The sequence below is a fragment of the Magnolia sinica genome, chromosome 5, assembly GCF_029962835.1.
Source record: "Magnolia sinica isolate HGM2019 chromosome 5, MsV1, whole genome shotgun sequence".
Taxonomy (NCBI): domain Eukaryota; kingdom Viridiplantae; phylum Streptophyta; class Magnoliopsida; order Magnoliales; family Magnoliaceae; genus Magnolia; species Magnolia sinica.
Window position 1 is genome coordinate 108,350,110 of NC_080577.1, and position 8,920 is coordinate 108,359,029.

Sequence of the window (8,920 nt, forward strand, 5' to 3'; positions counted from 1 at the left end):
ATTTGTGTATTGAACGCCTACCATTGAAAGCTTATGGAAGTTCATGGAAATTTTAGGTGAGTATGATCTTTGTTTTTGTACAAATTCGAAGTGCTATTTACCTTATTAACCGTTTGGATGGCCTATAATGCCGGGCACGGATTGGCACTCCGTGAGGGGACATCTTGATCTATGTGTTTTATCCATGCCGTCCATCCATTTTAAAAGATCACTTTAAGTCACTGAGTCCGAAAAAGATGCAGATTGAATGCTCAGCTGTATCAAATCACATGAAGCAGTGGGGTTTAAAGGGAAGCGGATTGGCTGGTGTACCACACACCAGCTATATTGCTGATGTAGATACGTGTCGCGCGAAGACGAGGGCCGACGCTCCTCGAGCTCCGTGTTGTGCGAACGGTTCAAAGGAGATGAAGGTTACATGGGCCCCACAATGATGTATTTGTTATATCCACACCGTTCATCCATTTTTAGAGATCATTTTAGAACATTAGAGAAAAAAAGGATTGAATCTATCCAAAGCTCAAATGGACCACACCAAAAATAGCAGTGAGGATAATGATCTTCACCGTTAAAAAAATTGGTAAGCCTACCATGACGTTTATTTTCCATCCAATCTGTTAATAAGGTCATGTATTTGATGAAGAGGGAAAAAAATTCATATTGGTCCAAAACTTTTGTGACCCTCAAAAAGGTTTCAATCCCCTGCTGCTTTTTGCATAGTGGTCCATTTGACAGTTAGATTTGTCTTATTTTTAGTCTCAAGCCGTAAAATAAGCGCACCAAAAGGATAGACAGTTTGGATATAACACATATCTAATTATCAAACTCATAGAACTTAACTTACTAACGTCAATACAATAGTTAGATAGTTAGATAGTGTGAGGTACACCAGCCAATTTGCTTTCGGTTTAAAACCCACCGAGGACAACTTTTGCAAGCCACAAAAGTTTTGGATTCAGCTGCTAGGGATTTGAAGTCTACAAATTACAATAAAAAGACTTTAGAGTAGAAGTTTTGGATCAAGCTAAGATTTATGTTTTCTCTCTATATATGTTTATGAACCATTTAAATGGCAAATAAACACGATGGTGGGCCTATGAAGTATTCAATGATAAGGGCTCAATCCGCACCACCTCATTTTAAGGCTTGATCTATCAAAAGTGATGAGCTTTGTGCATAAAACATATAGATCACGATGGCCCCCATAAAACCCTCCAACATAACTTTCCATCTCTAGGTAGGTCATGGGAAAGGAGGGTGGTAATACCCCCATTTGGCACCTTGGAAGTCAGTCTAATAGAAGGCAAATGCATTAAAACTGTGCATTTTGCTGCTAAGTAGTGGTACTTGTTACAAGCTAATCATACTTCAAAGTGATTTGATTATATGTTGCATCACACGAATTATCTAAACCATTCAAATGCTAATCATCTAAATGGATGGCTAGAAAAACATTGGAGAATCGCTTGTTGTGATCTTTGAGTTTGTTAGTAGGGTAAGGCTTGAAAATTTCTCTCTTTCTTTGTATACGTATATTATTTAATGGACTTCCTACAATCATTTTGTCAAAAATCACATATTATATTAATTTAAGATATTAAACCTAATTTAGTTAAACAAATTCATACTCCTATAAGTATGCTAAAGAATTCCAAGACATGTCAATTATAAGTGTCTAAACATAACTTTTAAATTCCAATACATTCAAGTTACAAGCTATAAAACATGGCCGAGAATTTTAATTCACACATATTCCAATGTATTCCAATTATAAGGTGCCAAACAAGCCTTAAAGATCATATTGGAAACTAATAAAGCCTCCGTTGTTAGCCTTCCCATCTCAACTTCTTTAATCTGGTGAGCACTTTACTTGAGTTTTGCGTAGGGCTTGTACTCGAACTCACATCCTAAAATCGATCCGGCCAAAACCTAAATTGATAGTAGACTAGATTGGTCTACATCTTCCTATATAGTTGCCCCAAAGAGTTGCCAAAATCAAGTTCCCTCTCCTCAAGCAACTTAATCTTTTAGAAATTCTTTTTATATAAAAAGAACATTTTTTAAATCATAAAAGGAATTTTAGAAAATATTTAAAATTTGTGAAAATTAAAAAATAAATTTTCATATATTTAAAAATATCTCTAAATTAGTTTTTTAATTTTTTAAATATCTAAATCATATAATTTGGGAACGGATTAGCTGTTACCGTGGTAACACCTTAGTGGGTGTTACCCTATCTATGTGGGGCCTACTTGATGCATATGTTGTGTATCTACTCTATCAATACGTTTTTCCATCTCATTTTAAGGGGCGGTCCCAAATCTTAGAAAGATCCAAATCCCAAGTAAACCACATCATTAGAAACAGCGATGTATGGCCATTAAAAACTTTTTTGAGCCACAAAAGTTTTGGATCTGACCTTTATATTTTCCCTTTATCCGAGTCTATTTTATATTATTAATAGGTTGATTGGCAAATAAACATTACAAAAAACCCTAAGATCGGCCTTTTGGAATTTTTAATAGTGAGACATTCAAACACCACTGTTTCCTGTGGTATGGTCCACCTGAGATCAGGATCAGCGTAATTTTTTGGACCACGTCAGAATTTCTAATGATGAGACACTCAAACAACCTTTTGTTTCTTGTGGTATGGTCCACCTGAGATTAATATATACATAATTGGTTGGACCAACTTGTAAAATGGGCTGAAAAAACAGATGTACGGTGTGGATATACAAAAAAAATCATCAAGGTGGGCCCCACGGTAGGGGCCGATGTTACATGGGCAACACCTCATCCGCTCCCAAGAACCGAGGAATAGAGGTGTCAACGGGCCGGGCCTGGGTAAGTCTCGGCCCGGATTTTGAACTGTTTCAGGCCGGCTTTATTAAATATTCCGAGTTATCAGGCTCGAGCCCGGCCCACTCTCACCCTGCCTGCCAAGGAATGACCAACTCGGTACACAGACTACCAAGAGTTTACTCTGTGAGGTCCACGATGATTTATGTACTTGATCCATTCGGTCCCTCCACTTTATTATATAATTTTAGAGGTTAGACCCACAAATGAAGAATACCCAAAGCTCAAGTGGACCGCACACCAAAGGAAACAATGTGAATTGAACGTCTGCTATTGAAAAATTCTTAGAGCCATGTAAGTTTTTAATCAAACTAATATTTGTGTTTTCCTTCATCCATATCTGTGTGATCTTATAAACAGGTTGGATGACAAATGCACATCACTGTGGAACTAGCAAGGTTTCAACGGTGGAAATTATTATCTCTCCTATTTCCAGTGGTGTGGTCCACTTGAGCTTTGGATATGCTTCAATTTTGGGCTCAGCATCTGAAATGAGCTGAAAAAATGGATGGACGGCGTAGATAAACCATATACATTTATGGTGGGCCTGACATATTTTACTCGAGCGTATTGAGTAACTCGGTACGCAATCCGATTTCTAAAGCCTACATCTTGCACGCATACAACACCGGTGTGCCACAACTCACCTCCTCAAGCATGCTACAGCAGCACTATCTCGGGCAGAGAACTTCCACGTAGTGTCATCAAAATAAACAATTTCAACATCTGTCGGCATCCATCATGCAAACAAACACAATCTCAGAATACATGGAATATCAGGGACGCGGATTGCATTCTGAGTCTCTGACATTGCCAGCACGGACGTCGCTGCTGGACCATGTTCCGTGGGCCTCACAGTGATGCGTGCGTTTTATCCAGGCCGTCCATCCATTTTGGATTATTATTTTAGGGCATGAGCCCAAAAATAAGGCTGATCCAAATCTCAGATGTACCACACAACAGTAAATCAGCGGCGATTGAATGTCTACCATTAAAGATTACCAGGGCTCACTGTAATGTTTTTTCGTCATTCAACTTATTAATTAGGTCGGGACGAGGGGAAAACACAAATATCAGCTGGATACAAAACTTTCATAGGCCTGCAAAGTTTTTGATGGTGGGCATTCAATCAGCATATTTCCCGTGGTATGGCCCGTCTGAGATGGATCTGCCTTCTCTCTGAGCTGATGTAGTAAAATCGTAAAATGTATGGGCACACGGTGGGATACGAAACACCGTCCCGTAGAGACTATCGGCCGTGTCATAATGCAGTGGGCGTACGAACATCAGGTCTCATGGACCCATACCTGTGAAACAACCAACAAAAACGTAACGGGCATCTATAACAATCGAACAGTGATTTAACTTGGAGTGTGTGTACTGACATGGGTGTGTACTAACAATACGCACCCATGTCAGTACTAACAGTACTGACATAGGTGTGTATGCTGACATGGGTGTGTAATAACAAGCTAACCCGTGAAACAAAAAAAAATAATAATAAAATTAAAAAATTAGTGGGAGACCCACCATGATATTATGTGGTCGTTAGCTTAAGGAATGATGGATGGCTGAAAATTAGTCACCACCTATTTTTTGTGGGGTGCGACTTGGTTGACACCCTTACGTGTCACGCAATGATTGGTCCAAGTAGGCTGGCATAGTGCGGGAGAATTGCAAGAGAGTGCGGATCCTCTGTATCGTGGAAACAGGAGCAGCTGAATCCAATATTATTATTGGTCCACGTCACTTTAAGTGCCCTGTTACCGGTTTTGTGGTTAATATGGAGTGTGTATACTGTCATGAGTGTGTACTAACAAGCTAACCGATGAAAAAAAATTAAAAATAGTGGGAGACCCACCATGATATTATGTGGTCGTTAGCTTAAGAAATGATGGATGGCTGAAAATTAGTCATCCATCTATTTTTTGTGGGGTGCGACTTGGGTGACACCCTTACGTGTCATGCAATGATTGGTCCAAGTAGGCTGGCATAGTGCGGGAGAATTGCAAGAGACTGCGGATCCTCTGCATGGTGGAAACAGGAGCAGCTGAATCCAATATTATTATTGGTCCACGTCACTTTAAGTGCCTCATTACCGGTTTTTTTTAATATATTTAAAAATATTACATTTAACGATAAGCCAACGCCGTTAGGCGGTTTCGTCTGAAAATCGATTTGCATACCGATTACTGGACGCTCTTTCTCTTACTGTACCGAGTGAACTCAGTTGGGCCCACCTTGTATGTACGTAGTCTATCCAGGCTGTCCATTCATTTTTCCATTTATTTTAAGGAGTTGAACTCAAAATTGAAGTATATCCAAATATAAAGTGGATCATACCATGGTAAACAGTGGGGATAATGATTTGCAAAGTTGAAACCTTGCTAGGCTCCACAATAATGTTTATTTGTCATCCAACCTGTTCATAAGATCACACAGGCACGGATGAAGAGAAAACACAATTATAAGCTTGATTCAAAACTTTTCTAGACCCCGAGAAATTTTCAATGGTAAACGTTAAATTCAACTGTTTCCTATAGTGTGGTCCATTTGAACATTGTATATGCTTTCATTTTAGACTCAAGCCCTAAAATTATCTAATAAAATTGATGGACAAAGCAGATAAAATATATAAATCATGGTGGAACCCACAGAGTTTACTCAATAAGGTAACGTAGCGAGTTACCCACTATGCAATCCGCTTCCCTTCCAATCCGGGATTCAGCGCACGGGTTGAGTAGCGGGAACCGCTACTAAAGTGACGTCACCTAGTTATATGGGTCCCACCATGATGTATCTTTTGTATCCACACCATCCATTCATTCGAAGAGATCATTTTAGGGCATGAGCCAAAGAATGAATCAGAGCAAAAACTCAAGTGGACCCCACCACAGAAAATAGTAGAAAGAGTCATTCCCACCATTAAAAACTTCTAAGAGTCACAAAAGTTTTCAATCAAGCTAATATTTGGGTTTTCCCTTCTTCAATGTCTGTGTTAACTTAAGGTCCATCGTGATTTGTATTTAAGTTTTCATTTGAGGATTCAACACTGAGGTTGAGTAGCGAGACCCGCTACTAAAGTGACGTCACATGGTTATGTCGGTCCCACCATGATGTATGTTTTATATCCACACCGTCCATCCATTTGGAGAGATCATTTTAGGGCATGAGCCAAAGAATGAATCAGATCCAAAACTCAAGTGGACCTCACCACAGAAGATAGTGAAGAGAGTACGCTCACCATTAAAAACTTCTAAGGGCCACAGAAGTTTTCAATCAAGCTGATATTTGTGTTTCCGCTTCTTTAATATCTGTATTAACTTATGAACAAGTTAGATCTCAAATAAAAATCACGGTGGACCTTAGGAAGGCTTCAACGGTGGACATCACTCTCCTCACTATTTTCTATGGTGGGGTTCGCTCCAGCTTTGGATCTACCTTATTCTTTTGATCATACCCTAAAATGATCTCTCCAAATGGATGGACAATGTGGATACAACACATACATCATGGTAGGCCCCACATAACTTGGTGGCATCACTGCAATAGCGAGTCTAGCCACTCAACGTGTCGGTAGCTAATTCGCCTTCAATTTCTTTCTTCTAAAATTTAATTAGGCCATGTCATCTCAAGGCAATTTTAATATATATATATATATATATATATATATGATCTGCTTGATTAGTAAGGAATATTAGTTGCTACCCAAGATGAGTGATGTCTGTAAGATCCTCATTGTGGGCCCACCTTGATCTATGCGTTGTATATCTACTCCATCCATTTGTTTTCTCATATTATTTTAAGAGTTGACCCGAATTGGTACTTGTGTTCGGGTCAGATTCAGTCTGGATTAGTTTAGGCCAGACCCAGACTCGGATTGGGTTAGCCATGTTGGACTCTGTACCTAGTCAAGTCGAGCTCGGGTCAGGTGTATTTCAAAACTGAATCGAGTCGGGTCAGCCCTAACTCAGTTTGAATCGACTCGATGCCCATCTCTAACCGCGATGGTTGCTTTTTTATCCACACTATTTATCCAATTTTCCCACTTACATCGGGGCATGAGTCTAAAAATAGATAGATCAATATATCAAGTGGACCGCACCATAGAAAAAGTGGTTATTGAACACATACCATTATAAACTTCGTAGAACCCAATGTAATGTTTATTTTCCATCCAACCAACTGTCAACGTCACAAAGACATAGATGAAGAGAAATACAAATATCAGCTTGATCCAAAACTTTAGTAGCCCCTAATAAGTTTTTAATCTTATAACCATCCATGTTTCTTGTGGTGTGGTCCACTTGAGATTTGGATCTTCCTCAATTTTGTGCTCATGAACTACAATGATCTATAGAAACGGATGGATAGCATGGATAAAATATATACATACGTCATGGTGGAGCCAATAAAGCTTTTTCAATAACACACAGTACTGCAGTTGGTAGTATATACTACTAGTATCCCCTTTGTCAAAGCCACTTTTATGAGCAAATAATCAGTGGCTCGAGTGGGCCATACTATGTTGTTTTTTAAAAATCAACCTATACCACAAGGTGCATCACCCCATTTTAGCCCACAGGCCAAAAAAAATAGTTCTATCTATAATTCAGGTTGACCACATGATCGTAAACAGCGTATGGACAATCCTTGCCTTCCAAATTGTTTCCATTAGTCCGGCCCAAGTGATACATGTATCAGTATGATTTTTGGCAATTTTTTTAGAAAAAGTGATTGCTGAAATTTATGATGATAATGAAAGCACTAACACCCAGGACATTGGAATATACCGATGGAGACCGCGCACTTAAATCTTATTTATCAAGGACTTGCGACCTCTGTCATCACCAACTAATGCTCTAAAGCTTGATCTAAAACCACTACCAAATGAGCTTAAGTATGTATACTTGGGTGAAAATGAAACTTATTTTATAGTGATCTCTTTATTTTTAGACAAGGATCAAGAGATTAAATTGTTAAATATTTTAAGGGACTACAAAAGAGCCTTGGGCTGGACCATTTCTGACATTAAGGGTATAAGCCCTTCTATATGCACCCATCAGATCCACCTCGATGGGGACGCCAAACCAATTGGACAACCTCAAAGGCATTTCAATCTAAAAATGATGGAAGTTGTAAAAAATAAGGTGATCAAATTGTTGGATGTAGAAATTATTTACCCAATATCCGATAGTGTTTGGGTGAGTCCAACCCAAGTAATTCCAAAGAAATCTGGAATAAGTATCATGCAAAATTCTAATAATGAACTCATACCAACACGTGTCACCATAGGTTGGCGTGTTTGTATTGACTATAGAAAATTGAATACGGTTACAAAGAAGCACCATTTCCCTCTACCATTCATTAATCAAGTTTTAAAGAGTGTAGTAGGTCACTCCTTCTATAGCTTCCTTGATGGATATTCCGGATATAACTAAATAGAGATAGCTCTGGAAGACTAAGAGAAAACCACGTTCACTTGTCCATTTGGCACATTTGCTTTTAAACGTATATCATTTGGATTATGCAACGCCCCAACAACTTTCCAATGGTGTATATTAAGAAATTTTTTCAAATATGGTTAGAAATTTTCTCGAGGTTTTCATTAATGACTTATTTGTATTTGGGAGTAGTTTAGAGGAATGCTTCAGCTAGTCGGGGTATTTATAGGCCTCTACACATGTGGAGTTTAATTTCACGCAACAGAATTCTTTTGCGTCATCACATATCATATTCTTGTTGTGGGATCACGCAACAGGCCTTTCTAGCCATTCTGGTCATCCTTCCCTCACATAAACAATCTTGATCATTTCTATCTATTACGCGACTACACAACCCTTCTCCGTTGCACGACCGCACAACAGGACCATCAGTTCACCATTTTTCACTTTCTTTCTTTTCCATTTGTTTTGTGCCCCAACAGAATTAAAAACCACAAGATGAGAAATCAAAGACAACTTACAAACACAAAAGCCACAACTCAAGATCCAACTTGGGAGGGGAAACATGGTAGGAACTCGTGCATACAACTTACCTAGCTCCGATCTAGGGGCCTC